Here is a 21,145-nt window from a genome sequence, read left to right as displayed (position 1 = left end):
GATCAAAAAGCCCCCATGGATCAAAAAAGGCTGACATTTGCATTTTTCCAGTGATTTGTATCCTTTCTATAATGTTGCCTGGCACCAGAGCGATTTATTTTAGGCACCCTCAACTTTGTTTTGGCATTTTGTGAAAGATGTGACCTGTTTTTCCAGCTTTACTGTTGACAACTTGCCTTTGACACTCTTCCTGCTGCAGTTGTTGCTATGATACCCATGTACCTGAGTGAAGCACATAACACAACATCCTAATAACAGGTTTAACACCTGAGGTGGCTGGTGGTTGTCATTGCGTTTAAAATGATGTTGGCAATACATCTTGGGTGACCTTTACTTACCTAGAGCATGGCACATCTTTGCAGGCTTGGTATTTATGTCAGGTTGCATCTTAGCTCAGGCACTCACTTTCTTTTGTTGTTTGTTCCAGAAATAAACATTGGTGAGCCATAGAGCAGTGTTTACTCTATCAGTGGAAAAACAAGTGAGATTTCAGTTATTTTTAATCTTCCCTTCAGTTCTCAAAGTCCTCAGGCTGCAGTACCAAATGCTACAAATGTCTCTTTCCTCTATCCCCATTCCACAGAGGTCACATTTCAAACAGGATAATCCATATATCCATCACAGTTTAAATCCTCTGCTTCGGCCAATCTGCAAGGATCTGGGCCAAAATATCACAAAAATGTTGCTCATAATGAGTTGGATTATATTTAGAAAGGCTCAATCAGAGAGTAGATTGCTTCTGCCTTTGTAGAAATGTTGCCATGGAATGGTTTCACCTGTGACCTCGATCTCATTGAAAGACCCTCAAGGTATCTTTTAATCACACAAGGAACAGCTCCCCATTCGCAAATTACTCTCGAAGAAATAACGAGTGAAACATTCCTTCAGTGTATGAGTTCTGAAGGAATTAGAGAATTCAACAGAATCAACTAAAAGCAGTGGTTGGTATACACTCTTGGTATTAAAGGTATGCTTAGGGTACCGTATTGTTCCCTGTGGTAGAACAAGATTCAAATACTGTCGTGACGTGACTATCATTAATGTGATGACTGTTATTTATCGAATCAACTAACTGTGTTTAATTGTTGCTCGATTAAATTAATCAAGAAGAAGTTGTTTAATGAGTTACCATCTCCCAAATTAAACTCGAATATATATAAATTATATATCGATAACAGGCACGTATTAATCATTACCTCATATCAGTCTCATTCTGAACGTTGCAGACTTCTTGAATCCGCAAGAACCCCGTTCTACACAAATGTATTTCATTATTTATTTTTTCTAACTAACTAAATAATAACACAGAATACACATACACACTTACATGAGACAAAAGTCCCTAGTGGACTGACAAGATATGACCACGTGTTACACATATGGAGAGGGAGAGGCAAAGAGTCAAACTTATCGTACATTTAGGAACTACCCTCAGAGTAATTATAATACTTTGCTCACAAACTGCCGCCCGTTTGGGTAATAAATGCAATGTAGTTACTTGTCTTTGTTCATTGTCTCTCTGTTGAAACCAACCAATCCTTCTATGAGGAAGGGGCTGGATGGGTGTACGGTTCTGGTTGTCCATCAGGGGTCACAATGTCCTACTTAGTTTTTCCAGCTTGTAGGGGATGTTTCTTCAGATGCACCAATGACTGTCTGAGATGGGATCTTCTCCTTCCTTTCTCAGGTAGATAGTCAAGTTCTAGATCCTTTTACATGCACAGCTGTAAACTGTCAAATTTTCTGGTCTTTATCTTCTTCACTTGTGTTGAGAGGTTCAGAGTTTATAACTATTTCAACGTGTGGCCAATGCTCCACGCTTTTCTGGTCTGATAGGTGAGGTTATCTTCTCACCTCATGTTGAGTCTTTGAGATTCAACCATTCGTAACTTTCAGCTCATGCTGTCCGTCTACTGGACTCAGCATTTCAAACGTGTCGACTACCTTCTCACGTTTTCTGGTCTGAATGTAAATATCGTTACCAAGGCTTTTATCCTCGGGTAAAAAGGGGGTGCTCCATCACGCCGACACAATGTTTGCGCTCACTTGGGTGTGCTTCCCGACTGGGCAAAAGTTATGAGAAACTAAAATCACATATTTTACACAACATTTAGATGTAAACTTGACATAGAATTTCAGAGTTACAGTTATTTTGTTAGACCATCCTTAATGACGTCACAAAATAATAAACAATATTTCATGATTATTCTTTAGATCCCCACTCACCATTTCAAACATTCAGATGTCAGAAATAATGTTCCAATAATGTTCACTTTTTTGAGAAAAAAGTTTTGGCGGCAAGTCTCTCTACACACAGCACAGGTCTGGCTATCTGTCAGCCATTTGCCAAGCTGATCTAGCACCTTTTGATCCTCACCCAGGAGAGTCATGACAATGCACATAATGTACCTTAAGAGCTACAGTACACATAATGATCTCACATGGTACAGTTCATTGCCTTTTAGGGTACATAAAGAGTATAACAGTACATTTTTGGAAGCAATATTTTGAATATAAATGTAAAATAATCACACTCACTCGCAAAAATAGGGGTACGGTTTCAAATCAAAAATCTAAGTTTATTGGTCATGTACACACGTTTGCAGATTTTATGAAAGGTGCAGCAAAATGCTCATGTTATTTAGCTCCAACACTGCAGGGGTATCTACCAATACAATAACAATACACACATTTTCAACCAAAAGATAAATAACAGAACGAACAATATCAGAACGAGCAATGTCAGAATGAGTTCGGGGTGTTGCTAAAATCATGATTTGGTCAAACAGTAAAAGTGCATTATCCTCAGGATTCCTTTAATGAAAGTGTCTGCCCTGCCCCTGTATCTGTGCCTTTGCTGGGACCTGTTGCTGTGATGAGCGAGCCACTCTCTTTTCCCCCATGTGCTTGAGAGAAAAATGTCTTCTGATTGTATAGCATTTAAAAATCGAAGTAATACTTAATCTCTATTGAACACATTTTTTTAGGTAGATATTCTAGAGTCTGATTTTGACATTAAAATGTAGCAAATATAGCCCTGTAATATTATTTTCCACTTAGGGTAGATGTTGATTTACTTTTTCACTCGTGAGTTCCAAATATCTCTAATGGTAGCCCCAGCATCAGTATTTTAATACACGTGACATCAGAATGCAATCACTGTTCCAAAATGTGATTGTTACGCAACAGGACTGTTAACCTGCGCTGCCCGCAAACCAAGTCACAAATGATTTTCTAACAAGTGTAAGTTTCTAACAAAAGTTTGAATTGAGGTGTGTTCCGCCTCCTCATTAATTCACTTAGAAGTAGCCAATTTCACTGTTGCGGAAATGTGTGTTTGAGGCTTTACTGAACTGGACAAACGTATCTCTTCAATGACAGGCCTATCACCTCCCCAGTGTTTACAAAGATCAAATATGCAGACATTAGTGCAGTCTAGCACAAACTTTTTTCCCCTGGAACATTTTCTGGCTGGCGCTCGCATTGCCTTCATTGTTGTTTTCCTTACAAATAATAACTTTGAACATTTGTGCATTCCAATCAAAGTAAGTGCCTTATTTTCTGTATATTGTGTTGTCATTTCTACTGTAGCATAGCGTATGTATGTATGTATGTATGTATGTATGTATGTATGTTTGTACAGTTGTAGTCATACTTTTTACATAAACAAGTTTTAATTACTCCAACATAAGTGTTTCAACCTCTCCAAAAATGTCTGGTTAACAAACTATAGTTTTGGCAAGTCGGTTAGGCCATCTACTTTTTGCATGACACAAGTAATTTTTCTAACAATTTTTTAAAGACATATCATTTCACTTAAAATTCACATTTCCAGTGGGTCAGAAATTTACATACACTAAGTTGACTGTGCCTTTTAAACAGCTTGGAAAATTCCAGAAAATTATGTCATGGCTTTAGAAGCTTCTGATAGGCTAATTGACATAATTTCAGTCAATTTGGAGGTGTACCTGTGGATGTATTTCAAGACCTAGCTTCAAACTCAGTGCATCTTTGCTTGACATTATGGGAAAATCAAAAGAAATCAGCCAAGACCTCAGAAAAGAACATGTAGACCTCCACAAGTTGCATCCTTGGGAGCAATTTCAAAAGGTACCACATTCATTTATACAAACAATAGTACGTAAGTATAAACACCATGGGACCACGCAGCCGTCATACCGGTCAGGAAGGAGACATGTTCTGTCTCCTGGGGGTGAATGTACTTTGGTGCAAAAAGTGCAAATCAATCCCAGAAACACAGCAAAGGACCTTGTGAAAATGCTGGAGGAACAGGTACAAAAATATCTATATCCACAGTAAAACGAGTCCTATATTGACATAACCTGAAAGGGCGCTCAGCAAGGAAGAAGCCCCTGCTCCGGTTTGCAACTGACAAAGATAATACTTTTCTGAGAAACAGAAATAGAACTGTTTGGCCATGATGGCCATCATTATGTTTGGAAGAAAAAGGGGGAGGCTTGCTGCTGTTCCAGTTTCAACTGACCTGAGCCCTAGGACCATGCCCCAGGACTACCTGACATGATGACTCCTTGCTGTCCGTGGTCTACCTGGCCATGCTGCTGCTCCAGTTTCAACTTCCACCTGACTGTGCTGCTGCTCTAGTTTCAACTGTTCTGCCTTATTATTATTCGACCATGCTGGTCATTGATGAACATTGAACATCTTGACCATGTTCTGTTATAATCTCCACCCGGCACAGCCAGAAGAGGACTGGCCACCCCACATAGCCTGGTTCCTCTCTAGGTTTCTTCCTAGGTATTGGCCTTTCTAGGGAGTTTTTCCTAGCCACCGTGCTTCTACACCTGCATTGCTTGCTGTTTGGGGTTTTAGGCTGGGTTTCTGTACAGCACTTTGAGATATCAGCTGATGTACGAAGGGCTATATAAATAAATTTGATTTGATTTGATTTGCAAGCCAAAGAATACCATCCCAAATGTGAAGCATGGGGGTGGCAGCATCCTGTTGTGGGGGTGCTTTGATGCAGCGGGACTGGTGCACTTAATAAAGTAGATGGCATCATGAAGTAAAATTATGTGGATATATTGAAGCAATATCTCAAGACATCAGACAGGAAGTTAAAGCTGGGTCGCAAATGGGTCTTCCAAATGGACAATGACTCCAAGCATACTTCCAAAGTTGTGGCAAAATGGCTTAACTTCTTGGATATAGGGGGCGCTCTTTTAATTTATGGATAAAAAAAACGTGCCCGTTTTAAGCGCAATATTTTGTCATGAAAAGATGCTCGACTATGCATATAATTGACAGCTTTGGAAAGAAAACACTAAGGTTTCCAAACTGCAAAGATATTATCTGTGAGTGCCACAGAACTCATGCTACAGGCGAATCCAAGATGAAACTTCAACCAGGAAATGGGCAGAATTTTTGAAGCTCTGTTTTCCATTGTCTCCTTATATGGCTGTGAATGCGCCGGGAATGAGCCTGCCCTTTCTATCGTATCTCCAAGGTGTCTGCAGCATTGTGACGTATTTGTAGGCATATCATTGGAAGATAAGAGACTACATTTACCAGGGGTCCGCCCGGTGTCCTTTGTCTAAATTGGTGCGTAATCTACAAGCTGCACGCAGTCATCCAGTGATTGAGAGGAGGCTTTCAACGAACGATATATCATGAAGAGATATGTGAAAAACACCTTGAGGGTTGATTCTAAACAACGTTTACCATGTTTCAGTCAATATTATGGAGTTAATTTGGAAAAAAGTTCGGCGTTTTGAAGACTGAATTTTCGGGGTTTTTTGGTAGCCAAACGTGACGCACCAAACGGAGCAATTTCTCCTAAACAAATAATCTTTCAGGATAGGCTTGAAGCTGTATTCACGATCCCGGATCCGGGATGGCTTCGACGCAACAGGTTTTAAGTGTGTGACAGTTAGTGAGTTGGTTCATCGGTTGGGTCTGATTGACACTGCATGTCTGATTGACAGGAACAACAGGTGAGGCTGTTAGTCTGAGCAGAAAGAATGAATATGTGTGTGCTTGAGCATTTAGGACTATATTATTTTATATATTTTTTTCGTTCTTTGAATTAGTTAATTCTATTAATTTAAATATTATTCATATCTAATTTTTTAAATATTTTTATAAATAGATTTGGCTCTTCTGATATGCGAGCCGAATCATTCGCAAATGACCCATCACTATTTACTCTAAATCAGTGCCCTGAAACTCATGTCTATTAGGCCTGCAAGTTACGAAGGCTTGCAAACTTGTGTAATTCCTATTGTAATCAACCAGAGTTTGGATATGCAACATTTGTCTTTTTTTTCTCACCCGCATCCTGCATTCAAAATGACTGCCAAGTTGGAAAGATGATGACATGAGACTACTTATACCATCTAAACTGATACAACCATTTCAGTAACAGGTGGATTAGTTAAACAATATGTTATTTATATTTGACTAGCATAAGATTAATTAATCAATGTACATGCAAAACCATAGATATTAAAACAAACACATTTAGAAAATCTACCCGCTGGGAGATATGATAATGCTGACTATTAATATTAATAATATTAAGATGATAAACACTGGTTATTAACACCAACACTTGGGTTCTTTTACAACAATGACTGTTAATTTAACACCTGAATCAACATTAGAAATGTTACACTGAAAAATCAACACAAGGTAACATTGGCCAATTTGCGGTGTGGTAAAGGATGTGAGACTAATATCACTACAGACAATAATCATTTTAATATGGAGGAAAATAGAGTGAAAGAAATGAAAGAGAATGGGGAAACAATGTGTTGACAACACTGCATAATAATGCATTGTAACCTTCTCCAATTGCATAACTAATTAACTGCAGTCAAGCATCCACATTTGATTCATCTTACAGTATATATAAATTGGTCCACCTGAACACCTGCAAACACTTTATCATTGTGTAGATTAATTGTTGCTTTGTGCAAATACTTAGGAAGCATCCTCCATGTAAATAACTACATTTATTCAAAGAGGAAATCCTTTAGTCATCACTTCTTTCATCAATATGGTTCTTCCAGAAAGAAGGTTGCTTGCATGTCCCTTGAAGCATAATAATGAAGAGGAGACACGTGTGTAGTGGCTTCCTTTCCTCTTTCCTCTTTGCCACTGCCCTGAAAGCGTTTTTTTGTTTGTACGCATACAGTCCACATTCAAGGTTTCCAAATGGCCAAAACATTCAATGAGATCCAGGGATATGGTGCAAAGGTTTATCTAACAAACAAAAAAAATTCCCTATTTCAAATAAAAGCATAGATTACTTGGCATGGAAAATACATAATATGACCTGTCTGTATGGTCAAAAGACTATACCGCTCCCGTGTCTAGCTAGGACTTCTTCCCCCGAAGGCCCAACTTCCTACTTTTATCCTAACACACTTACAGCAGTACAATGAAGGTGCAAGAGTTGGGGGGCAAAACCTAACTTGCACTAATAACAAATGAATATATCTCAATCAAGTGAATATAAATCATAAGGTACGTACCTAATATTTCATCAAATACGTTCATATTTAATATATTTACACAAATGTAAATGGAGCTCTGTATGTTGCCTTTTATACAAATATGTCCAAATCGGCACTAACAACATGTAGCTAACTTAAACATGCATGGTTTGTACATGTAGAGTTGAAGTCAGAAGTTAACATACACCTTAGCCAAATACATTTAAACACAGTTTTTCACAATTCCTGACATTTAATCCAAGTAAAAATCTCCCGTCTTAGAACAGTTAGGAACACCACTTTATTTTAATAATGTGAAATGTCAGAATAATATTAGAGAGAATTATTTATTTCAGCTTTTATTTCAATCATCACATTCCCAGTGGGTCAGAAGTTTACATGCTACCAAATACTAATTGAGTGTATTGCCTTTTAAATAGTTTACCTTAGGTCAAACGCTTCCCACAATAAGTTGGGTGAATTTTGACCCATTCCTCCTGACAGAGCTGGTGTAACGGAGTCGGGTTGTTGCCTCCTTGCTCGCCCACAAATTCTCTATAGGATTGAGGTCAGAGCTTTGTGATGGCCACTCAAATAACTTGACTTTGTTGTCCTTAACTTCTTGCGTCGAGCCATCCCGGATCCGGGATCGTGAATACAGCCTCAATCTCATTACCATAACGCAACGTTAACTATTCATGAAAATCGCAAATGAAATGAAATTAATATGCTAGCTCTCAAGCTTAGCCTTTTGTTAACAACACTGTCATCTCAGATTTTCAAAATATGCTTCTCAACCATTGCAAAATAAGCATTTGTGTAACAGCTAGCGCACCTAGCATAGCATTTAGCGTTAGCATCAACAGGCAACATTTTCACAAAAACCAGAATCATTCAAATAAAATCATTACCTTTGAAGAACTTCAGATGTTTTCAATGAGGAGACTCTCAGTTAGCAAATGCTCAGTTTTTCCTGAAAGATTATTTGTTTAGGAGAAATCGCTCCGTTTGGTGCGTCACGTTTGGCTACCAAAAAAAACGAAAATTCAGTCTTCAAAACGCCGAACTTTTTTCCAAATTAACTCCATAATATCGACTGAAACATGGCAAACGTTGTTTAGAACCAATCCTCAAGGTGTTTTTCACATATCTCTTCGATGATATATCGTTCGTGGAAGTGTGCTTTCCCCTCTGAATCCCAGGAGAAAATGCCTGCGGCTGAAGATTACGCACCAATTTACACAAAGGACACCGGGCGGACCCGTGGTAAATGTAGTCTCTTATGGCCAATCTTCCAATGATATGCCTACAAATACGTCACAATGCTGCAGACACCTTGGAGAAACGATAGGAAGGGCAGGCTCATTCCCGGCGCATTCACAGCCATATAAGGAGACAATAGAAAACAGAGCTTCGAAAATTCTGCCCATTTCCTGGATGAAGAATCATCTTGGAAGTATCATCTTGAGTTCTGTGGCACTCACAGATAATATCTTTGCAGTTTTGGAAACCTTAGAGTGTTTTCTTTCCAAAGCTACCAATTATATGCATAGTCGAGCATCTTTTCGTGACAAAATATTGCGCTCTTCAAAGAATAACCAAAGCAGCAGGGAGGGACAGCCCCAGCAGTCAGCTGGCTCAGGCACCAGGGCAACAGGAAGAAGAGAGATCAGATGGAGCAGAAGCACCAGAAGTAGTGCCACAAACATCTGCTGTTTGGATGCTGTTTGAGGAGAGAGCAACTGGGGATGCAGCACGAAGGAATCCCTCAGCAGATGCCTTAATGGAGGTCCGATCCTATTTGGAGGAGCCCCTCCAAATAGATCTGCAGATCCTCTGAGCTGGTGGAAGAACAAGGCCTCTGTCTACCCACAGCTTACAAAAGTCATGACAGGGAGACTCTGCATAGTGGCCACATCCGTTCCCTCTGAGAGGGTCTTCTCGAAAACAGGACAAATAATTACTGGGAGAAGAAACTGCATCAGCCCCTTGAATGCAAATCTCTCAAAAAAGCAAAAATATGGTCAGCATTGCTGTGTGCTGCTGGTTATAACATGGCAATAAAGAAGAGTGAGAAAAGAGGGACCAGTTTAATGTTTTAAGTGGGATGCTGCAATTTTGCACATTGTTATTTATTTTTCTTAGATATGGTGAAAAATTATATTATTATGTTGTCAATCGGGTGTATAAGAGGCGTAGTTTCAAAACGAGAGCACTACATAAATCAAATGTGCTCAAAACACGGAACGTAACAAAAGTAAAGCCCGTAATAAGACAGCACAATAACATGAAACAATTACACACAAAACATGGTTAAAGGTTAAAAGGTTAAATACACGGTTAAATACAAGTAGATTGATTAGGGAAATGAAAACCAGGTGTGTATGGAAACAAGACAAGACAAATGAATATATGAAAAATGGAGCAACGATGGCTAGAAAGCCGCTGACGTCCGCTCCAGCGGCGCGCCGACACCGGCCTCGAGGACGAGGCGCAGGGCGATGCGACGGTGAAATTCCCGCAGCAGTTCTAGGATCCAAAACATCTGCAACCGGAACCCAGCACCACTCCTCCGGCCCGTACCCCTCCCACTCCACGAGATCTCCTCACCTGACGCCTCGAATCCAGGATGGAACTAACAATGTGCGCCTGTGCCCCCTGGATGTCCAAAGGGGGTGGAGGGACCTCCCACACCTCAGATTCCTGGAGCGGACCAGCCACCACCAGCCTGAGGAGAGACACATGGAACGAGGGGTTAATACGATAATCAGAGGGAAGCTGTAATCTATAACATACCTCGTTCACCCTCAGGACTTTAAATGGCCCCACAAACTGCGGACCCAGCTTCTGGCTGGGCAGGTGGAGGGGCAGGTTACGGGTCGAGAGCCAGAAACCTGCCCACATCCTGATTGACTCGCTCTACCTGCCCATTACTCTCTGGGTGAAAACCTGAGGTAAGGCTAATCAAGACCCCCAGACGTTCCATGAACGCCTTCCAAACTCTCGACCCCGATCCCACACTATATTCTCAGGCACCCGTAGTGCCGGAAGACATGTGTAAACAGGGCCTCCGCAGTCTGTAGGGAGACCAGGCAGAGGGAGGAGACGACAGGACTTAGAAAAACAATCCACAACGACCAGGATTGCGGTATTTCCCTGTGAGGGAGGAAGTTCCGTGACAGATATGACCAAGGTCATTGTGGAACAGGTAAGGTATGTAACTTACCTCTGGGCAGGGGTCTCTGAGCCTTACACTGGGCACACCGAGCAGGAGGAGACATAAACCCTCACGTCCTTAGCCAAAATGGGCCACCAGTACTTCCCAGTCAGACAGCACACCGTCCGACCGAACCCCGGATGACCAGAGGAGGGTGACGTGTGGGCCCAAGAGATCAACTGGTCATGGACGGCAGACGGAACGTACATACGCCCAACGGGACATTGGAGGGGAGCGGGCTCTGTACGCAACGCTCAATGTTCGCATCCAGATCCCACACGACCAGCTCTACCAGGCAGGAGGCCGGGATTATGGGAGTCTGATCTATGTGCCGCTCCTCTGTGTCATACAGCCGGGACAGTGCGTCTGCCTTCTTATTCTGGGAACATGGTCTGTAGGATAGGGTACACACAAAACGGGTAAAGATCATGGCCCTCCTTGCCTGACGAGGATTCAGTCTCCTCGCTGCCCGGATGTACTCACTCTCCATCTCCATGCCTAATGTGGAAATGCGATACCCTAGGAAGGAGACGACCTGCTGAAAGAACAGACATTTCTCAGCCTTGACGTACAGGACATGCTACAACAGTCGTCCAAGTACCTTGCGCACCAAGGACACATGCTCGGCATCAGAATGTCATCGATATACACCACTACACCCTGCCCGTGCAGTTCCCTGAAAATCTCATCTACAAAGGTTTGGAAAACTGATGGAGCATTCATCAACCCGTACGGCATGACGAGGTACTCATAATGCCCTGTGGTGGTACTGAATGCGGTCTTCCACTCGTCCCCCTCCCGGATATGCACCAGGTTAAACGCACTCCTGAGATCTAGTTTTGTGAAGAAGCACACGCCATGCATTGACTCAATCGCCATGGCGATACGAGGTAGCGGGTAACTGTACCTCACCGTGATTTGATTGAGACCTCTATAGTCAATGCACGGGCGTAAACCTCCATCCTTCTTCACAAAAAAGAAACTCGAGGAGGCGGGTGAAGTAGAGGGCTGGATGTACCCCTGACATAGGGATTCAGAGACATATGTATCCATAGCCAGCGTCTCCGCTTTCGACAGGGGATACACGTGACTCCTGGGAAGTGCAGCATCTGCCAGGAGATTTATCCTACAATCACCCCGTCGATGAGGTGGTAATTGAGTCGCCTTCTTTTTACAGAAGGCGAGAGCCAAATCGGCATATTCTGAGGGGATGCACACAGTGGAGACCTGGTCTGGACTTTCCACCATAGTAGCACCAACGGAAACCCCTACACACCTCCTTGAGCACTCTCGCGACCACCCCGTGAGAGCCCTCTGTTGCCAGGAAATAGTGGGGTTATGCAGAGCCAACCAAGGAAGGCCTAGTACCACAGGAAACACAGGAGAGTCAAGGAGAAAGGGACTGATTCTCTCCTCATAATTCCCCTGCATAACAATGGCCAAGGAGATGGTGGCCTCCTTGATTAGCCCAAACCTTAATGTTCGACTATCTAGAGCGTGTACCGGGAAGGGACTAACTATAGGAAATATGGGGATCCCTAACCTAATGGCTAATGCTCTGTCAATTACAATTCCCAGCTGCGCCTGAATCGACGAGTGCCTTATGCTGGGACTGTGGGGAAAACTCAGGGAAACAAATACCTGCTCCTGCTGACTCCATTGGAGGTGTGTAATTCTGTCAATCGGGTATATAAGAGGTGAAGTCAGGTGCAGGAGAGTAGCGTGAGGTAAAAACGAGAGCACTACATAAATCAAATGCTCCTGGACTCCTCTAACCGGGGTACCTGCTCCTGCTGACTCCATTGGAGGTGTGTAATTCTGTCATTCGGGTGTATAAGAGGCAAAGTCAGGTGCAGGAGAGTAGCGTGAGGTAAAAACGAGAGCACTACGTAAATCAAATGCGCTCAAAACACAGAACATAACAAAAGTAAAGCGCGTAATAAGACAGCACATTTACACACAAAACATGATGGGAAACAGAGTGTTAAATACAAATAGATTGATTAGGGAAATGAAAACTAGATGTGTATGGAAACAAGACGACAAATGGATATATGAAAAATGGAGCTGCGATGGCTAGAAAGCCGGTGACGCCGAACGCCACCCGAACAAGGAGAGGAACCGACTTCGGCCGAAGTCGTGACAGTTGTTCAGATTGTATTTGTTTGAATTGTTACATTTAGCACTTTGTTTATATACATAACATAATAACATCCTTTTTTACATTTATTTCAATTTGTGGGATGCTGCAGTTTTGCACATTGTTATTTATGGTGCAATATTCTATTATGCTGTTCAGATTGTATTAGTTTTGAATGGTCAGATTTATATGCACTTTGTCTATATACATTAAAAAGTTATACTTTAAATGCAAATGTTTAATAGCATTATTTTTTATAACAACCCTATACATTTTTAAATACATTGTGGTTAAGGTAGAGTATGATTTAATTTAATGAGAATTGTTTTCACACCAATCATAGTCAAATTATCGCAAACTGTTTGACTTGTTTTAATACAAAACATATTTTTTTAAGCCGGTTCTTTTTGATGTATGTGAAGGAGAGGAGACAGGTTAAATAATGCTTTTTAAGCCTTGAGACAGTTGAGAATGTGTGCCATTCAATAGTACAGTGGGGGAAAAAAAGTATTTAGTCAGCCACCAAGTTCTCCCACTTAAAAATATGAGAGGCCTGTAATTTTCATCATAGGAACACTTCAACTATGACAGACAAAATGAGAGGAAAAAAATCCAGAAAATCACATTGTAGAATTTTTTTACGAATTTATTTGCAGATTATGGTGGAAAATAAGTTTTTGGTCACCTACAAACAAGCAAGATTTCTGTCTCTCACAGACCTATAACTTCTTCTTTAAGAGGCTCCTCTGTCCTCCACTCGTTACCTGTATTAATGGCACCTGTTTGAACTTGTTATCAGTATATAAGACACCTGTCCACAACCTCAAACAGTCACACTCCAAACTCCACTAGGGCCAAGACAAAAGTGACTCCCCATCCCGGGTCCGGGAGCGTAATCATCGACTGACACTAATTAGCATAACGCAATTGACATAAATAGTCCTAGAAAATATTCCTATTTATGAAAATCACAAGTGAAATATATTGAGACACAGCTTAGCCTTTTGTTAATCACCCTGTCATCTCAGATTTTCAAAATATGCTTTACAGCCAAAGCTAGACAAGCATTTGTGTAAGTTTATCGATAGCATAGCATTTTGTCCAGCTAGCAGCAGGTAACTTGGTCACGGAAATCAGAAAAGCAATCAAATTAAATCGTTTACCTTTGATGAGCTTCAGATGTTTTCAGTCACGAGACTCCCAGTTAGATAGCCAATGTTCCTTTTTTCAAAAAATATTATTTTTGTAGGCGAAATAGCTCTGTTTGTTCTTCACGTTTGGCTGAGAAATCGACCGGAAATTGCAGTCACGAAAACGCCTAAAAATATTCAAAATTAGCTCCATAATATCGACAGAAACATGGCAAACGTTGTTTATAATCAATCCTCAAGGTGTTTTTCAAATATCTATTTGATAATATATCCACCGGGACAATAACAAAGGAGAGGATTGTGGACTACAGGAAAGGGAGGGCCAAACATGCCCCTATTCACATCGATGGGGCTGTAGTGGAGTGTGTTGAGAGTTTCAAGGTCCTTGGTGTCCACATCTCCAACAAACTATCATGGTCTAAACATACCAATAGAGTTGTGAATAGGGCATGGCAACGCCTTTTCCCCCTCAGGAGACTGAAAAGATTTGGCATGGGCCCCCAGATCTTCAAAAAATTCTACAGCTGCACCATCGATAGCATCCTGACCGGTTGCATCACCGCCTGGTATGGCAACTGCTCAGCATCCATCCTTAAGGCGCTACAGAGGGCAGTGCATACAGCCCAGTACATCAATGGGGCCAAGCTTCCTACCGTCCAGGACCTACAGTATATACTAGGAGGTGACAAGATTTTGGGCCTTCCTCTGGCAAAGACTCCAGTCATCCAAGTCATAGACTGTTCTCACTGTTTATTATCTATACATAGTCACTTTACCTCTACCTACATGTACAAATGACCTGAACTAACCTGTACCCTCGCACATTGACTCAGTACCGGTAACCCCTGTATATAGCCTCATTATTGTTATTTTGTATAACTTTTGTTATATTTTTCACTTTAGTTTATTTAGTAAATATTTACTTAACTCTATTTTCATACAACTGCATTGTTGGTTAAGAGCTTGTAAGTAAGGATTTCACGGTAAGGTCTTGTATTTGGCGCATGTGACAAATAAAATTTGATTTTATTACAAAGCTACACATGCTTGCGCGTTGGGAAAGATTACACACATGCACACTTGTATTGCTGTCATTTGTCCTTTTGACATGTTTTTTCAATTAATTTAGCAATCTTCAGAGAAGATCTTTGGAAGTGCTTACAATGTGACATGGAGAGAAGCATGTTGACTCTTCGGGGCAGTAAGATAATGGTCTGATAGCACTGCACATAAGGCAGGATTTGAGGATAGTATCTCTCTATTGAAAATAAGCTAAGGTCTTAGTCCTTTCATGTGATTATGTTTAGACAATATGATGAGACTCCCTACAGTTTCTAGTCATTGGGAATATGGAACGATGTTGTTTGTTAGGCCATTAGCGACATCACAGAGATGGTATTTTTCAGAAAAAGCCTAGTGTACAGCTAAAGGATGTTTACATATGGAACTCATTCAGCAGGCACTCTGCTGTAACACAAATAGCCAAATTTGTCATATTATGACTATTATGCCTTTTTGATTACTTTCTGTGTTATTGTAATGTAGTGGACTTATGACATTTATTTAGTGTTGTTGTTTAGTGAAGTTTCAGGGGAAACTATTTTCTTGAATATCTTCCTTTTACTGTTGCCAGTATTCAATCAATTAAAGACGTATACAGCATTGTATCCCAGGGAGGGAGTTGACACTTGATTGAAAAACTGGCAGTCCCTTGTCCTGTCCTTTTCAGTTCTGATGGCAAACCTGAGTCACACAACACGACTGTTTCAACCAGCTGTGTAACTGGGAAGTTGTTGCCTGTACTTTTGTCTTTGCAGCCTACAATTATGCTCTTTTGTTATTGGCAAATTATGTCCCAAAATACGTTGGAATATTAGGTGAGCAGACCTTCGTCCTTGGGAATGTTGACAATGAGGACATATATCATTATCCCACACAACATCCATCTGGTCTGGGGCCATATAAAAAAGTGCACCTCCTTTCCTTCTGTCACTCCAGGTAATTTTCATAAGAAGGTGTTCATGGCATATACAGAGTGGGGGGGCTCACAAAGTGTGTTTCACTACAGCGACAAACCCATAAGGAGAAATATGTGAGGGGTGGCAAAAAGACAAATGATTATAGATGATATCTACAAGTAGAAAGGATAAATGATGTGTGAATGAATATGTACTGTAGCATCATGGCAGATTATTTCCCCCGTGACCCCCTTTCCCAGAGAGACCTCTCAATGGATCCAAATCAATCAGCATAGACTCACGAGCCAAGCGCTATAAACAGAAGCCAACATTTTCACAATACAGATGAGCTTAGCTTCTTTGTAACAGGAATTCGACACAAACAAATGGCATGAATACAAATCAATCATTGAAAAGGTATTTCATTAAAGGATTTATTCAGTGTTGCAAATTATGTATGCCAATTAAGTGTAAATACAGTACCTAGTGAAAGTCTGCACACCCCTTACAGAGTCTACATTTTGCTGCCTTACAATTTAATCTAAAAATGGATTCATTGGATTTGCTTTCATACAGGTCTACACAACCTGCTCCACATTTTCAAAGTGAAATATAATTATAGAAAATTGTCCAAATTAATTAAATTAAATAAAAACCTAAGATTTCATGATTGCGTATGTCTTCACAGTTAATACTTAGTGGAAGCACTTTTGGCAGCCATGACATCTGTGAATGATTGTTAAATTTTTAAGATAAGATTCTACCAGCTTTACACCAATCTTACGGTAACAATACTTTGTTTTTGTAAAAATGTCTCTAACTCAGTAAATTGGTTGGGAATCATTGATGGACAGCAATATTCAAACCTTGTCTTTGATTTTCAAGCAAACGTAAGTCATGACTGAGACTGGACCACTCAGTATCACTCAACGCCTCTTGGAAAGCCAATCTGGTGTGTCTTTTAGCATTAGCATGTGTTTAATATTCCCTCTGAAAAATACAACTCTATCCCAGGGTTAGGTATTCAGAGGACTGATGCGGGTTTTCCTCTAACATTTTACCTGGGCGTTGCTCCTTTCATGTTTTTTTTATCCTTACAAACTCCCCTCCCAGTGACAAGCATACCCATAACATGATACTGCCAACACAAAACTTGAAAATACAGAGACGTTTTCTCTGTGTTGTGTTGTATTGGATTTGACCGAAACATGTCGTTTTTCAATTGGGCCAAAACGTTTATTTCCTTGCTATGTTGTCTTCCACTATTACTTAATGACCTTGATGCAAATAGAATGGATGATTTGGAGTGGATTTTTTTAACACAGGCTTCCTCCCTTTCACTTTGTCTAAAGGCCAGTAATGTGGAGTTGCAATGTTGTTGATCCTCTTTATTCTCAAGTATTGTGGTGGCAGCATCATGTTATTGGTATGCTTGTCACCGGCAGGGACTGGTGAGTTTGGTATTGTGGTGGCAGCATCATGTTATTGGTATGCTTGTCACCGGCAGGGACTGGTGAGTTTGGTATTGTGGTGGCAGCATCATGTTATTGGTATGCTTGTCACCGGCAGGGACTGGTGAGTTTGGCGGGATCAAAATACATTTAAAAGGAGCAAAGCCCAGGTAAAACTTTAGAGGAAAACCCACCATAGTCTTCTGAAAACCAAACCCTGGGATAGTTTTATTTTTCAGCGGGACAATCTTATTCAAAATTACTCACAGCTGTAATGGCTGCCAAAAGTCCTTTCACTGGTGTATGAATACACACGCAATCAATACATCTTCATTTGTATATTTTTATTAACTTCGACAATTCCATAATTGTTCTTTCACTTTGAAAATGTGGAGCAGGTTTTAATTATAGTAGCTTTTCTTGTGCTTCAAATTGAATCAAAGAATACATTAGTCAAGGAAGGGTCTTTCTTCTTCCTGGATAACTTTGATTTTAATTTGTACGTCTATTAGAGACATGAGATTTGAAGCCCGAGCCCTGCCCATGCCCGCTTCGTTCAGGCCTTACTCTACCCAGGTTCGATTGCTTGTGCAAAATTTAAGGCCCTGCCCGAAACCTGAAGTAACTTCCTTTGTTAGTAACTCCATTAGCTGCTCCAATCTGTCTGTCACTTGCTTCTGTGCACTGCTTGCTCTGTATGCGCTCTGCGTCTGTGAGTATTCATAGCAACGGCTCCGCTTGGGCTGTTCTGCTCAATAACAAGATATTAGAGAGCAGTTAGCCAATAACTACTTTTCGTCACTCCAAACTCCGACAAGGAATATGATTTTTTTCTGTGAAATAATCTCTCCTGTCTTATATTTGACGAGGAACTTCTTCTGACATAAACATTTCAGCTTCGAAATGTTAGTGATACCCTCACTGTACCCTAGTTATTATTATTTTTTAAACAGCTCAACCTGATGTACAATGTTGGGGCCTGTCGAGCTTAGCTCGGGTAGCAGAGCTCTAAGGTGTATGAATGTTTGCATATTTGTGTGATGAGTAACCTTGCCTGACATCTGACGACTTGTGTTAGTTCTCTGAGCTAATACCTAGGCTTTAGATCAGTCTTTTGACGCACAAAAGACCCTGGTTCAAAACCAGTCGGACACACCACTGGTGTACCGGGTACACCTCCGTAGCCCTCGCAAGCCGGTGGGCCCATGTGCCTGTCATTGATGTCTATTTTATTTAATAACCTCCAAACAGTCATTCATAAACCTTTTTTAATGTTCATATATACTAAGTGTTTGTTTCTTGGGCTTCAGGAATGTGACTGAACAAGTGCCTCAGTCCTTGAAAAATAAAATATTCAACTGGGATATCAGTGAACGAATGATGTGGTGAAGGCTGCGACAGCGCCAGTGCAATGAGTGGTGCTTACTCTGGTGTTAAAAATCGCATATCAGACAGAGCTGTGTTAGAAAAATTATGTATTTACCAGATTTATTTGATATTAATGGTTAACAGTTAATATTTAACTAATAGTAAAGATATTTCTGTTCTACTAATGCTGTGTCTTTATGATCTCTACTCTAGCTTCCAACAGGTAGTCTGGGCATATGGTCAATGAAACTTTTTTTTCTCACGGTAGCTTGAGCTGACAATGACTTGCTGATAAAAACCTAAAGCCATAGACAAGATGTGGTGTGTTTGACCCAGATAGAGAGAGCCTAGAAGAGTATAGAACAATCGCTCATTGTTTCATCTACCTGGCATCAGGGAAACTAAGCCGGGTTGGGGGTTAAAACAACACCCCCCGTGCAAATGACCACAGGATAAACCCAAAGTGGGTTTATTGTCATGGGTGGAACCAGCCATGACTAAGCATTCTTAGTGTCAGCTATAGAAAAACTTGCATTGTCTGTAAAGGTTAGGCTACTCGGCCCAACAGTCAAGAGTGTTGGGTTGACAGGTCTCATTATTTCAATAATTAATTCAAATTAAATCAAGTTGATTGTTTGAAGATATGACAAAGTCTCTCTCAGTATGAATTTCCACAACATTTTTGGCGACGAGGATGTAATCTGCAACTTGACCGCTCTGGGTAAACTGTGCACAGGGGATCAAAAATGGTAAACTCTGGGAAAACCACACATATTACTGTGCAGTTGGACTAGCCTAAGATCTGAGAGGAAGTGGGCACGGATGGATGCCAAATCTCGGATGACATAGTACTGAGAGAGATAGACTTGGCAAATCTATCATTAAGTGATGTAATTATGAAGACAAAATGTAAATGATAAAAATTTAAAAGTCCCTGAAGGTATGCTCAGAGTGAGGTCTTCCTTTACCTTTTTGGGATAGGGGGCAGCATTTTCACTTTTGGATGAATAGCGTGCCCAGAGTGAACTGCCTCCTACTCTGTCCCAGATGCTAATATATGCATATTATTATTAGTATTGGATAGAAAACACTCTGACGTTTCTAAAACTGTTTAAATGATGTCTGTGAGTATAACAGAACTCATTTGCTAGGCTAAAACCTGAGAAATATCCAACCAGGAAGTGGGACATCTGAGGTTTGTAGTTTTTCAAAGCTTGGCCTACCGATTTACACATTGAGATCTGGATAAAGTTGCACTTCCTACGGCTTCCACTAGATGTCAACCGTCTTTAGAAACTTGAATGAGGATTCTACGATAAAGGAGGGGCTCATGAGACCTCTTTTAGTCAGTGGTCTGGCAGAGTGCCTTGGTCTCATGACGCGTGCTCCCAACAGAGTTATCTCTCGTTCCAGTGCTTTTCTGAAGACAAAGGAATTCTCCGGTTGGAACATTATTGATGTTTTATGTTAAAAACATCCTAAAGATTGATTCCATACATTGTTTGACATGTTTCTAAAGGACTGTAACAGTTTTTGTCTGGATGAAGTGCCTGCGTCTCATGAAGATATATTACTGGGCTGAACACGCTAACAAGTGGCTATTTGGACATAAATGATGGAACATTATGGAACAAATCAGTCATTTATTGTCGAACTGGAATTCCTGGGAGTGCCTTCTGATGAAGATCCTCAAAGGTAAGTGAATATTTATGGTGTTGTTTCTAACTTTGTTGACTCCAAAATGGCGGATATTCCTCTGGCTGTTTTAGGTTCTGAGCTCCGTTCTCAGATTATACTTTTTCCTTAAAGTTAAAAAAAAATCTGACACAGCGGTTGCATTAAGGAGAAGTCTCTTTCATTATGTGAATAACACTTGTATCTTTTATCGAAGTTTATTATGAGTATTTCTGCAAAATCACCGGAGGTTTTGGAATCAAAACATTACTGCATGTAAGGTGCCAATGTAAACTGAGATTTTTGGATATAAATATGCACATTATCGAACAAAACATACATGTATTGTGTAACATGATCTCCTATGAGAGTCATCTGATGAAGATCATCAAAGGTTAGTGATTAATTGCTTTTTGTGCTTTTTTTTTCTTTCTTTGGCTGGAAAAATGGATGTGTGTTTTTTCAACTTGTCTATGACCTAACATAATCATATGTTGTGCTTTCGCTGGAAAGCATTTTTTAAATCGGACACAATGGGTAGATTAACAAGATGTTTGTTTTGATGTTATTTTTTTGCTGTATTGGACTTGTGTAAAAGTTACATACTTCTAAAAAATATTTTTGAATTTCGCGTGCTGTCTTTTCAGCGGAATGTTGTCGAGATTCATTTTTATCTCTATTTCTGACTTGTGTAACTCTTCTACTTGGCTG

At 40.5% G+C, this 21,145-nt stretch overlaps 1 protein-coding gene across 1 annotated transcript in view; it reads left to right on the top strand.

The window, feature by feature from the left end:
• The window catches only part of LOC109867644 (chemokine-like protein TAFA-5), a 109,968-nt gene that overhangs the window by 44,596 nt on the left and 44,227 nt on the right, over nucleotides 1-21,145 (top strand). The window lies entirely within an intron of this gene.

Source organism: Oncorhynchus kisutch, linkage group LG22 (genome assembly GCF_002021735.2).
Source record: "Oncorhynchus kisutch isolate 150728-3 linkage group LG22, Okis_V2, whole genome shotgun sequence".
Classification (NCBI taxonomy): Eukaryota; Metazoa; Chordata; class Actinopteri; order Salmoniformes; family Salmonidae; genus Oncorhynchus; species Oncorhynchus kisutch.
This window is presented reverse-complemented; position numbering and strand designations above follow the sequence as displayed.